We start from the raw sequence: 14573 nt of genomic DNA on the forward strand, positions 1-14573 counted from the left end.
GCAGACCCCTGATCTCCGTCCTATCCCCAGTGATGGGAGCCGCACATGTCCCTCATTTCTCGGTGACATCACTTTATAGACATCACATTAGCTCTGACTTTCTCTCTTTGCCTGTAATAAAGTTCTTGCAGCTTCCGCCCCGCGGGGCCGACATTATCCGCTCTGTAAACAGTCAGGACAGTGGGGATCACAGTAAACTTTCTGATGCTTTGAAGGAAGCCCACATAAAAGGGCTGAGGCCCTGTCCGGCCTTCCTCCCGCCTAATAGGGGCTGAAGTCTTCTCCTTGTTAATGTTCTTATGGAGATAACTAAAAGGAAACTGAAGAGGCCGGAGATCTGGGGTAAACAATCTGGGCCTGAGAGGCCTCTGCCCATTGGTTACGTGTAGTTACTAATAATTCTGCTGTGTTTATGCTGGGCTTGTGCTGATACACAGCAGACAATCAGAACAATCCGAGCTGCAGTCTAAAGAATGGGACAGAGAGGGCGCTGTCAGATTCAAAAACTTTGATGTTGTACATCTTGGCAAAACATTAAAGGGGTACTCCGGCCCTAAACATCTTATGCCCTTTCCATATTAGTGACGTCACACCTCGCCCCCTCAATTTGCGGCTGTGGTCGCCAGTCATTGCAGTGATTTCTAGTGACTGGACCCTCGCAATCGTACATTTTATCTGCTATCCTCTGCATAGGGCATAAGATGTTTAGGGCCGGAGTACCCCTTTAACCTTTCTAATCTACTTCATAAAAATGTATCTCCTTTTTTTTTTTTGATTGGATAATGAAACTCAGCACAGCACAGCAGACTCAGGGAGGAAGTCAATGCATAGTTAGTGAGGGCGGGCTCAGTGCTTGCCTCGGACACGCCCCTTCCTAAGCAGTTTATGTCAGAATGAGTGAGCAGCAAAACAGAGGGATAAACAGACACATAAAAAAAAGACATTAAAATAATCTGCATGACCCAATGAGTAACACATAGAAGCATTATTTATTTCTGTGATGTGATAGGTACACTTTAAATTAAATAGAAGGTGAATTTCCAAACCATAATATAAAATAAATAAATGAATAAATAAATAAAGACCGTCCAACCCTGTCTGTGTAGATGTCGTCTGGAACGTTCGCCGGCTCATCTTGTTACATAATCTCGAACAGCAGCGCAGGAAAAGAAAATTCATGGTGTTCAAAGAAAACATGGCAGAGAAATGAAATAACTCTGATGTTTTCCCGGTGTTGAAAGATCTGCAATAAACCTTCCGTGATTCCCAGAAACCATTTAAACAATCTCTGGTCTTCTCCTCCCTCCCTGGAGATTGTCGGGATTGTAGGAAAGGTGGGGAAGCGTCTGGGCCGGGCAGCACCGCACGAGGTGCCCATGGAGGACCCATGACTTCATCTCATAGACACATTGGCCGACATTTACTAAGAGTGGAGTGTCGGTTTGTGTTGGACTTTTGCTTTTCCGACCGTATTTACTAATCTGTCGCACTTTTCCCGATCTTTTTAGTCGCAGGGAAAAAATCTGTCGCACGGTAATTTCTGTCGCAGGGTTCATCTGTTGCATGGTAAAATGTGTCGTAGGGTTAATACTGTCGCACATTAAAATCTGGTGCATGAATAAATCTGTCGCAATGAAAATTTGGTCGCAGTGCGACAGATTTTTAAAATAAAAACAGGGAAAAGAAAAAAATTATAATAATTTGTGAAAATATATATGTATAGAGAGAGAGCGAAAGAGATATTCATAAATTTAAATGTAATAAAATAGTATATATATATATATATATATATATATATATGTATATATTTAGCAACAGAAGAATACAGCAGCACATGAAACATGAAATGCTATACAGCTATAGTGCAAAAAATGAAATAGTGAGGTACTTAGCTCACAATTTGGCGGCCAAATAGCTTGGACCATCCCACCACGGTAAGGTGACCTCATTGGGACGGACCCTACACTGTGAATATGCCTCTGTGTGATCAGTTTAACAGGCATTGCAAGGTCTGAGACATCAAGCACCTTATACAGCACCTAATAGAGGTGGGTGGGGTGCAGGAGCCAACATGGAGGTAGCCACTCCCCCATATGTATAACACAAACAAGGATAAGTTGGCCAGCACTACTGATACCAAAACTACTATATGGACCTGGCATACAGGTGCACGCTGCAAGGCTAAATATACAGCAACAGGAGAATACAGCATATATATATATATATATATATATATATATATATATATATATATATATACATATATGTATATACACACATATATATAGATGTATTAAAATGAGTATATATATATGTATATGTTTTTTTTTTATTATTCACCATTACTACTGAAACAATAGGGGGAAAAAAGTGTTGAAAAAATTAATAAAACAGAATAGCTTGAAATAGACGAGGCAGGCAAAGGAGCAAACAGCCAAAGAATTTACTGCACTTTCATAAATGTTATATATGCTTTAAAGTGTAGGGTTTTCTTTCCAGAAAATTCACATGATTTTCGGAGCGGTTTTCAGAAAAGACGAGTGATTTTGGATGAAATGTAAGGAACACGCCCCTTTTCCTGAAAACAACGCCCATTTTGTTTTGTTTTTTTTTTCACTCAGAGTGATTCAGATTCTGACGGGTATTTTCTGTCGCACATTCGCAGAATTTAGGCGCAAAACCCGACAAAAAGAGTCCGAATCCTGTTAGTAAATGAAGGTCAATGCATCAAAGTCATCACCGAACCAGAATAATGGCAGAGCGCGGAGCTTTGTATACGGGTGCGGGAAGAGCTAAAGCAGTGGTCTCAAACTGTGGCCCTCCAGATGTTGCAAAACTTCAACTCCCAGCATGCGCGGACAGCCGTTGGCTGTCCGGGCATGCTAGGAGTTAAAGTTTTGCAACAGCTGGAGGACCCCAGTTTGAAGACCGCTGCACTAAGGGATTAGATGAAAGGAAAGCCTTGATTTACCTTTCGAGGACAGTGTGCATCCTGTGGAGAAGGCAGACAGACTTTTACTGTACAGGCATGCTAGGAGTTGAAATTTTGCAACATCTGGAGGGCCACAGTTTGAGACTCCAATGAGCCTGAACATTCTGCGGAGCCTCAGGAGAACCAGGATCGGCTCAGGGCTAAACATGCAGATCCGAGCAGAAGCCGCGCAAATTGAGGACAATTTCGAGAGAAAGTCAAGGAGACGTAAATGAGCCTGTCAGGGCACGACACGTACGGATCACCTCACCTCGAATTCATCAGTAGTGATGAGCGGCATAGGCCATATATTCGAATTCGTGATATTTGGCAAATATATGGACGAATATTCCTTCCTAGATTCGCAAAATTCGCATATTCGCTATGTTACGTTTTTTTCTCATGCGAAAATTCATAATTAAATTCGCATAGTCCGCATGCGCAATTATATCTTTTACCTAAAAGAAGGGAGGGATCAGTGTCCAGTCTGGAAGTGCCGATATTCGCAGGAAAATTTGCATAAAAATTTGCATAAAAAAACAAATATTCGGCATTACGAATATATATCACACTATTCAAAATATTCTCAAAATCGCAAAGTGTCGATATTCGCAGTAAAAATTTGCATTTCGAATATTCGCGCTCAACACTATTCATGAGCATGGACTGTGTATGTTCTCCAAAAGTGGTGGCAGTAAACCTGGGCTTGTCATGGGTTAAATGGTCGGCCATTAACTGAAAGAAGCCCCCCGGGCTGTAGTGTTTTCTAGCTCAAATGATGCCTCATCACCATCACTAGTCGCTCAACGACATTTGTTTCATTCAAGTGAAGATGCATCCATGTGTTTTATTACTGTAACTTGGTCATGTGATCACCAGTCTGACGCTCCAAACCTTTCAGTGTTTAATGTGTCAGGACAGGATGTCAGTTCTGGGTTCTGACGTCCTATAAACTTCCGGATGACATCATCACCTATCAATCCTGCTTGCTCCAAGACACCTCCACTCCAGCTCCATCTGTATACTGCTGCTGCTATCTTGTCGTGCGGTAATAACTCAATTATGAACATAGTGATTCATTTTTGGGGCATACAATGAGTACAACAATCTATATGGGATCAGGCTGTATAGCAGTTATGCACTCCCCCTTCCTCCCAGTTCTTTCTGTATACTGCTGCTGCTACCCCTATGGAATCAGTATATATGGTAGTTATACACCTCCCCTTCAGCTCTATCTGTATGTTGCAGCTATCTCTGTGGGACCAGGATATATAGTAGTTATACCATACCCTTCAGCTCTATCTATATATTGCTGCAGCTATCTCTATGGGATCAGGATATATACTAGTTATACAGCTCCCCTCCAGCTCTATTTGTATACTGCAGCTATCTCTGTGGGATCAGGATGTATAGTAGTTATACACCTCCCCTCCAGCTCTATCTGTATACTGCTGCTGTTATCTCTATGGGATCAGGATACATAGTACTTATACACCTTCTTTCCAGCACTGTCTGTATACTGTGCTATCTTTAAGTGATTAAATATTTAGTAGCTATACCATCCCCTTCAGCTCTATCTGTATACTGCTGCTGCTCTCTCTATGGGATCATGATATATAGTAGTTATACACCTACCCTCCATGATATCCATGTAACATAGGCATCTGTATACTGATGCCGCTATCTTTATGAGATCCGAATATTTAGTAGTTATACTCCTCCCTCTAGCTCTATCTGTATACTGCTACTGCTATTGCTATGGAATCAGGATATATAGTAGATATATGCCTCCCTTCCAGCTCTATCTGTATACTGCTATCTCTATGGATCACGATATATAGTAATTATACACCTCCTCTCTAGCTCTATCTGTATACTGCTGTGATTTGACAGTTCACTGCCATACAGTAGTATAGAAGTGACCTGTAAAAGCAATCTAATGATTGTTTATAATTGTCCATTGAAGGCTAAAAATGTGTACAAAAAAAAAACAAAAGAAAGAAAAAGATAATATTGAAAATGATTAAGGGATTTTCTTTTCAACATTAAAAACCTCCCCAACAATAAAAATGTAAATCCCCCCCCCCCCCCTTTTTATTTTTGAAATAAAACACTCTAAATGTCTCAACTTTTAAATATAACATTATTGATCCAGCACAGTAAATGGATGGCATGAAAAGAAATATATACTTTAATTTAAAAAAGAATAGAAAAATATAAATAGTAAAACACAACAAAACGTATATAAATTGGGTATCACTGAAATCGCTCTGATCGTCAGAAAAAAGATAACCTGTCAGTTTAAATGCAAAATGAACGGTGTAAAAACTAAGGGGGGGGATTCATGACTGACCTGTACCGAGGAAAAGCTGACCAGTTGCCCATAGCAACCAATCAGATCCCTTCTTTCATTAAAGTAAAAGGCCTTTGAAAAATGAAAGAAGCGATCTGATTGGTTGCTATGGGTAACTGGTCAACTTCTCCTCAGCAGAGGTCTTGATGAATCGCCTCCTTAGTCCCTGAATTATTTTTATTTTTTTTTTTCAATGTCAGCCAACAAATATATATATTTTTCTATTTCGCGGTTCATTTTATGGTTAAATGAAAGAACTGCTTTACAAAGCGCAATTTATCCTGAATGTGAAGTTAAAGGGGTACTCCGGTGGAAAACTTTTTTTTTTTTTTATGAACTGGTGCCAGAAAGTTAAACAGATTTGTAAATGACTTCTATTTAAAAATCTTAATCCTTCCAGTACTTATTAGCAGATGAATGCTACAGAGGAAATTCTTTACTTTTTGAATTTATTTTTTGTCTTGTCCCCAATGCTCTCTGCTGACACCTCTGTCCGTGTCAGGAACTGTCCAGAGCAGCATAGGTATTCTATCCCCTTAACGACGCAGGACGTATATTTACGTCCTGCGCCGGCTCCCGCGATACGAAGCGGGATCGCGCAGCGATCCCGCATCATATCGCGTCGGTCCCGGCGCTCGCTCATCAACGGCCGGGACCCGCGGCTAATACCACACATCGCCGATCGCGGCGATGTGCGGTATTAACCCTTTAGAAGCGGCGGTCAAAGCTGACCGCCGCTTCTAAAGTGAAAGTGAAAGTGACCCGGCTGCTCAGTCAGGCTGTTCGGGACCGCCGCGGTGAAATCGTGGCGTCCCGAACAGCTGACAGGACACCGGGAGGGCCCTTACCTGCCTCCTCGGTGTCCGAGCGGCGAATGACTGCTCCGTGCCTGAGATCCAGACAGGAGCAGTCAAGCGCCGATAACACTGATCACAGGCGTGTTAATACACGTCAGTGATCAGCATGAGAGATCAGTGTGTGCAGTGTTATAGGTCCCTATGGGATAACAATGATCAGTGTGTGCAGTGTTATAGGTCCCTATGGGATAACAATGATCAGTATGTGCAGTGTTATAGGTCCCTATGGGACCTATAACACTGCAAAAAAAAAAAAAAAAATAAAGTCTTAATAAAGATCATTTAACCCCTTCCCTAATAAAAGTTTGAATCACCCCCCCTTTTCCCATAAAAAAAATAAAACAGTGTAAAAAAAAAAATAAACATATGTGGTATCGTCGCGTGCGTAAATGTCCGAACTATAAAAATATATCATTAATTTAACCGCACGGTTAATGGCGTATGCGCAAAAAAATTCCAAACTCCACAAAAGCGTATTTTGGTCACTTTTTATACCATTAAAAAATTTATAAAAAGTGATCAAAAAGTCCGATCAAAACAAAAACCAAACCGATAAAAACTTCAGATCACGGCGCAAAAAATGAGTCCTCATACCGCCCTATACATAGAAAAATAAAAAAGTTATAGGGGTCAGAAGATGACATTTTTAAACGTATAAATTTTCCTGCATGTAGTTATGATTTTTTCCAGAAGTGCGACAAAATCAAACCTATATAAGTAGGGTATCATTTTAACCGTATGGACCTACAGAATAATGATAAGGTGTCATTTTTACCAAAATATGCACTGCGTAGAAACGGAAGCCCCCAAAAGTTACAAAATGGCGTTTTTTCTTCGATTTTGTTGCACAACGATTTTTTTTTTCGTTTCGCCGTGCATTTTTGGGTAAAATGACTAATGTCACTGCAAATTAGAATTGTCGACGCAAAAAATAAGCCATAATATGGATTTTTAGGTGGAAAATTGAAAGGGTTATGATTTTTAAAAGGTAAGGAGGAAAAAACGAAAGTGCAAAAACGGAGTCCTTATGGGGCTATGGGGATTTTCTCCTGCTCTGGACAGTTCCTGATACGGGCATCCGGTGTCAGCAGAGAGCACTGTGGACAAGACAAAAAAAAGAAATTCAAAAAGAAAATAATTTTCTATGTAGCATACAGCTGCTAATAAGTACTGGAAGGACAAATATTTTTTCATAGAATTTATTTACAAATCTGTTTAACTTTCTGGCACCAGTTGATTTAAAAAAAAAAAAAAAAAAATGTTTTCAACCGGAGTACCCCTTTAAAGGGGTAGTCCGCCCCTAGACATCTTATCCCCTATCCAAAGGATAGGGGATAAGATGTCAGATCGCCGGGGTCCCGCTGCTTGGGACCCCAGGGATCGCTGCTGCAACACCCCACTATCATTACTGCACAGAGCGACGGGCAATAATGACGGGACGTAATGACGGGCAATACAGGGGCCGGAGCCTCGTGACGTCACGGCTCCGCCCCTCGTGACGTCACGGCCCGCCCCCGTCAATACAAGTCTATGGGAGGGGGCGTGGTCGTCGTCAATAGAGGTGTTGGTGAACTACAACTCCCAGGAGACTACAGAGGTACAATAGAGGTGTTGGTGAACTACAACTCCCAGGAGACTACAGAGATACAATAGAGGTGTTGGTGAACTACAACTCCCAGGAGACTACAGAGATACAATAGAGGTGTTGGTGAACTACAACTCCCAGGAGACTCCTGATACAATAGAGGTGTTGGTGAACTACAACTCCCAGGAGACTACAGAGGTACAATAGAGGTGTTGGTGAACTACAACTCCCAGGAGACTACAGAGATACAATATAGGTGTTGATGAACTACAACCCCCAGGAGACTACAGAGATACAATATAGGTGTTGGTGAACTACAACTCCCAGGAGACTACAGAGATACAATAGAGGTGTTGATGAACTACAACCCCCAGGAGACTACAGAGATACAATAGAGGTGTTGATGAACTACAACCCCCAGGAGACTACAGAGGTACAATAGAGGTGTTGGTGAACTACAACTCCCAGGAGACTACAGAGATACAATAGAGGTGTTGGTGAACTACAACTCCCAGGAGACTACAGAGATACAATATAGGTGTTGGTGAACTACAACTCCCAGGAGACTACAGAGATACAATATAGGTGTTGGTGAACTACAACTCCCAGGAGACTACAGAGATACAATATAGGTGTTGGTGAACTACAACTCCCAGGAGACTACAGAGATACAATAGAGGTGTTGATGAACTACAACCCCCAGGAGACTACAGAGATACAATAGAGGTGTTGGCGAACTACAACTCCCAGGAGACTCCTGATACAATAGAGGTGTTGGTGAACTACAACTCCCAGGAGACTCCTGATACAATAGAGGTGTTGGTGAACTACAACTCCCAGGAGACTACAGAGGTACAATAGAGGTGTTGGTGAACTACAACTCCCAGGAGACTACAGAGATACAATAGAGGTGTTGGTGAACTACAACTCCCAGGAGACTACAGAGATACAATAGAGGTGTTGATGAACTACAACCCCCAGGAGACTACAGAGATACAATATAGGTGTTGGTGAACTACAACTCCCAGGAGACTACAGAGATACAATAGAGGTGTTGATGAACTACAACTCCCAGGAGACTACAGAGATACAATAGAGGTGTTGGTGAACTACAACTCCCAGGAGACTCCTGATACAATAGAGGTGTTGGTGAACTACAACTCCCAGGAGACTACAGAGGTACAATAGAGGTGTTGGTGAACTACAACTCCCAGGAGACTACAGAGATACAATAGAGGTGTTGGTGAACTACAACTCCCAGGAGACTACAGAGATACAATAGAGGTGTTGGTGAACTACAACTCCCAGGAGACTCCTGATACAATAGAGGTGTTGGTGAACTACAACTCCCAGGAGACTACAGAGGTACAATAGAGGTGTTGGTGAACTACAACTCCCAGGAGACTACAGAGATACAATAGAGGTGTTGGTGAACTACAACTCCCAGGAGACTACAGAGATACAATAGAGGTGTTGGTGAACTACAACTCCCAGGAGACTACAGAGATACAATATAGGTGTTGATGAACTACAACCCCCAGGAGACTACAGAGATACAATATAGGTGTTGGTGAACTACAACTCCCAGGAGACTACAGAGATACAATAGAGGTGTTGATGAACTACAACCCCCAGGAGACTACAGAGATACAATAGAGGTGTTGATGAACTACAACCCCCAGGAGACTACAGAGGTACAATAGAGGTGTTGGTGAACTACAACTCCCAGGAGACTACAGAGATACAATAGAGGTGTTGGTGAACTACAACTCCCAGGAGACTACAGAGATACAATATAGGTGTTGGTGAACTACAACTCCCAGGAGACTACAGAGATACAATATAGGTGTTGGTGAACTACAACTCCCAGGAGACTACAGAGATACAATATAGGTGTTGGTGAACTACAACTCCCAGGAGACTACAGAGATACAATAGAGGTGTTGATGAACTACAACCCCCAGGAGACTACAGAGATACAATAGAGGTGTTGGCGAACTACAACTCCCAGGAGACTCCTGATACAATAGAGGTGTTGGTGAACTACAACTCCCAGGAGACTCCTGATACAATAGAGGTGTTGGTGAACTACAACTCCCAGGAGACTACAGAGGTACAATAGAGGTGTTGGTGAACTACAACTCCCAGGAGACTACAGAGATACAATATAGGTGTTGGTGAACTACAACTCCCAGGAGACTACAGAGATACAATAGAGGTGTTGGTGAACTACAACTCCCAGGAGACTCCTGATACAATAGAGGTGTTGGTGAACTACAACTCCCAGGAGACTACAGAGGTACAATAGAGGTGTTGGTGAACTACAACTCCCAGGAGACTACAGAGATACAATAGAGGTGTTGGTGAACTACAACACCCAGGAGACTACAGAGATACAATAGAGGTGTTGGTGAACTACAACTCCCAGGAGACTCCTGATACAGTAGAGGTGTTGGTGAACTACAACTCCTTTATACACTCAAACAGCAGAAAGCTGACACGGCATGCTGGGATGTATAGTCTTACAACAGCTGGAGTCACCTCTGCAACTCCAAGCATGCACATACAGCAGAAAGCTGACAGGGCATGCTGGGATTTGTAGTCTTGCAACAGCTGGAGGCACCACTGGAATTCCCAGCATGCCCGAACAGCATATAAAATAACTGGGCATGCTTGGAGTTGTAGTTGTGAAAAAGATGGAGGGAGCAATATCAGGACAGTTTTATAGACAAACAATTATGGGTTTTTTTTAACCATTTTTCCTTTCACTCTCCACTCTCCAGAGCCCACACTACAGTGAGCGCGGGGGCAGCTGCTTCATCACTGGACAGGAGCCAGCATGGGGAGGGGGAGATGAGCAGAAGGGGAGGGTGTATGCAAGGGGGGGGGGGGGATAGAACAGGGGGAGGGCAGCAGCTTACAGGAAGTAAGCACAAGGCATGATGGGAGATGTAGTTTTATTTTCACTTCTCCTCCGTAATTCGTGTGCTGAGAACGGGAGAACGGCTGGGCCAATTTTGATGGGGGAGACATCGTTGGAAAGGTCTTTCAAAGACCTATTAAATGAGGTAAAAAAAAGTTTTTTTGCCCAGCACTGCAGATGTCCTTTAAGGGGACGGGCTGTGATGTCATGAGGGGCGGAGCCATGACGTCACGCTGCTCCGGCCCCTGTATCGCCCGTCATTACGTAGGGAGCGAACTCGCTCTGTGCAGTAATGATGGCGGGGTGCCGCAGCGGCAATCCCCGGGGTCCCCAGCAGCGGGACCGCGGCGATCTAACATCTTATCCCCTATCCTTTGGATAGGGGGATAAGATGCCAGGGGCGGAGTACCCCTTTAAGGCTGCGTTGACATCACGATTTCTCCATCCGACTTGAGTACACGATTTTATAACTTAAAAATCGTATGAAATCGTATATAAAGTCGGATCCATTGACCTCCATAAAAAAAAATTGGATCCATTACACGCATCCGATTTGATCCGCATCGGATTTCACGCGATTTTTTTGTTCAGGCCTGAAATCGTGGTAAAACCGTGTTGTGACCCCCAATTTAAAAATGTTACTGATAAAACCAAGCATTATCCTAGATCAGTGGTCTTCAACCTGCGCACCTCCAGATGTTTCAAAACTACAACTCCCAGCATGCCCGGACAGCCGTTGGCTGTCCGGGCATGCTGGGAGTTGTAGTTTTGCAACATCTGGAGGTCCGCAGGTTGGAGACCACTGTCCTAGATCATTCAGGCTGGTATTTTGATGTTTTTGTCGCTGTTTCTTTCGATGACTAACAGACAAAATGTCAACGTGTTTTTTTTGTTTTTTTATTATTTGCCATATAAAGCAAATGGATGGGAAACAATTAGGACTAAAAAGTTTCCCCCGCTATTTGATTTTATAGTAAATACAAATACTTTAAACCAAGAAAAGAAAATGTGACAACCCCCCCATCTAGAAGTTCAGGAACCCACGGAGAGGGGCCTCTTAATAAATATCATATTTTCCCATATTGGCCAAAGTTGACTAATTTTTTTAAGTTTTCGGGGGTCTTACGGGGGGAACTCTGCAATGACATAAGGGGAAATTTATCAAAGCCTGTGTAGAGGGAGAGAGGTGCAGTTGCCCCTAGCAACCAATCAGCTCGCTTCTTTCATTTTCACAGGCCTCTTTAAAAATGAAAGAAGCGATCTGATTGGTTGCTATGGGCAACTGCACCACTCTCCCTCTACACAGGTTTTGATAAATCTCCCACATAGAGTCTAAATCCAGCATGGTGCCCGGTTAAGGCTGCATTCGCACCACGTTTTTTTGCAATACAGTTCCCGTATACGTTTCTGTGGTGGCGGATGAGGGGACACTGTCTTGTGGGAGTGCAGGGTGTTTAGGGTGTCGTTGTGCAGGATAGTTAAGGGCGCTGTTAACCCTTGTCAGTCGTGACGCCAGGGTGAGGGTTAAATACTGTGTTTTCTTGATAGGCCTATTGCCACCCTTCCCAAGATGCAGAAATAAAGGATTGTCCACAACCGCTGTTAACTGAAAACTTGCAGAAACTTTTACTGAAGAATTTCTGTGCATGTAACTAGAGATGAGCGAATTTACAGTAAATTCGATTCGTCACGAACTTCTCGGCTCGGCAGTTGATGGCTTATCCTGCATAAATTAGTTCAGCTTTCAGGTGCTCCCATGGGCTGGAAAAGGTGGATACAGTCCTAGGAGACTCTTTCCTAGGACTGTATCCACCTTTTCCAGCCCACCGGAGCACCGGAAAGCTGAACTAATTTACGCAGGATAAGTCATCAACTGCCGAGCCGAGAAGTTCGTGACGAATCGGATTTACTGTAAGTTCGCTCATCTCTACATGTAACAGTACTAACAGTCCAGATAACAGTGATTGACAGTCGGTTGGGCTCAGATAAGCCCAATTCAGCTTCTGAAGGATTGTATAGCAGAGATCCGCTGGATTTAGGGGAGTATTTAGGTCCAGTGATCTTGCGGGGAGTAGCGGGGAATTGCTTAGTCTATCCGCTATGTTAGAGGACGAGGCCGCAAGGCTTTGGCCTAGTAAATCGTCTTGTAAACTGCGGAGGTCCTACCTCTTCCAGAGTCAGCAACCCAGGAGAGGGATCAAGATGGCGCGGGTCCCTTATATGGGCAGGGGCCGGCCGTTTTGGATTGGTCCGTAACAACTGTCACTCACCGTTACAGTGCATTGTGGGTGAACACGTCACAGGAACCTCCAAAGGTCCTAAAGCAAAACCATAGAGTTTCAACCTAATCACGTGACCCGCAGGTCCTGTTACGCTCCAAACAGGTAGATAACTAAATATATATATATATATATATATATATATATACCTATACTTATATTAATATTGAATAGAACTGCTATATAGTTATAGACAAATGTGAGGTGACAAGGGGAGATATACAAAAGAGGGACCCCGACGTCCTAGGGACTCTGGCTATGGGGACCTCTATACAGGTAACGTATATAATACAGTACCGAGACACCACATTTCCAATGTGAAAACCGTACGGAACCGTATTGAAAACCGTATGCATTGACTCTCCATTGAAAACCGTATGCCAAACGATGCATCAAGTTGTGTCCGTTTTGCATCTCATACGGTTTTGTACAGTTTTTTTACCTGTACCCAAAACCGTAGTCTACCACAGTTTTTGGTCCGGGTGAAAATCTTCATTAAACCGTATACGTTTTTTTAAAACATGGGAGTCAATGGGAACCGTACAGACCTGTATGTGCGTAAGGTTCCATCCTGTTTTCACCATACGGTTTTTGACTTTGCACAGTTTTTTTTCTTGGAATTTCAGTCAAACAAGTGAAACTTTATTCAAAATGGAGTGAAAAGTTTAAAATGTATACGTCTTTTTCTTACAAAACGGATGCAACCGGACATCATTTTGCAAACCGTATACGGTTTTTAACGGTATACGGGTGGAAATTTGTGCACACGTTTTGATACAGTTTAGTCAGGTTTTGAGGAATCCGTTTTTCATCAAAAACCTGATACGGGAACTGTATTGCAAAAACGTGGTGTGAATGCAGCCTAATATGGGGGGAGATTTATCAAAACCTGAGCAGAGGAAAAGTTGACATCATCTGCCCATAGCAACCAATCAGATCGCTTCTTTCATTTTTAAAAGACAAAGGGAAAGTAGCAATCTGATTGGTTGCTATGGGCAACTGGCCAACTTTTCCCCTGCTCAGCTTTTAATAAATTTCCCCCAATGTCCCTTATTTTTAGTTAATACTAGCTGAGTACCCGGCGCTGCACGGTTTTCCATCCTTAAATCCTGACCCCATATCCCCTCCTCATATTCCGACCTCATATCCTGTGATGATTTTTTGTCCTAATATCTCGACCTCATATTTCGTCCCCATATCCCATCCCAATATCCCGACCTCATATCCTGTCCTCATATCCCATCCTCGTATCCCGTTCTCATAGCCCATCCCCATAAGGGGTGTGGCTTAAAGGGTGGGCGTGTCTTTGCAAGATGGGTTATGGAATGCGTGGAGGGTGGGGCTTGCCAGCCGGACTGATGAATTCACTAGGAGATGTAGGGAGGAGCCTGTGGAGTAAAGTACCAGAAGTCCTATATAATTTATGGGACTTGAAACAAAAACTCCATCCCTCACATATGGGGGTAGGTTAGGGGTAAATTTAATATGGTGGCCCAGTACAAGAGTTGCACCCCTGTATCCTAGCTGCCCTGTCAGACAGACTCCATTCTGTGACCCCTGCCCCCCCCCCCTGCACCTGTGTCTTGTATAATAAATCCTAAGTGC

The sequence above is a fragment of the Hyla sarda genome, chromosome 5, assembly GCF_029499605.1.
Source record: "Hyla sarda isolate aHylSar1 chromosome 5, aHylSar1.hap1, whole genome shotgun sequence".
NCBI lineage: Eukaryota > Metazoa > Chordata > Amphibia > Anura > Hylidae > Hyla > Hyla sarda.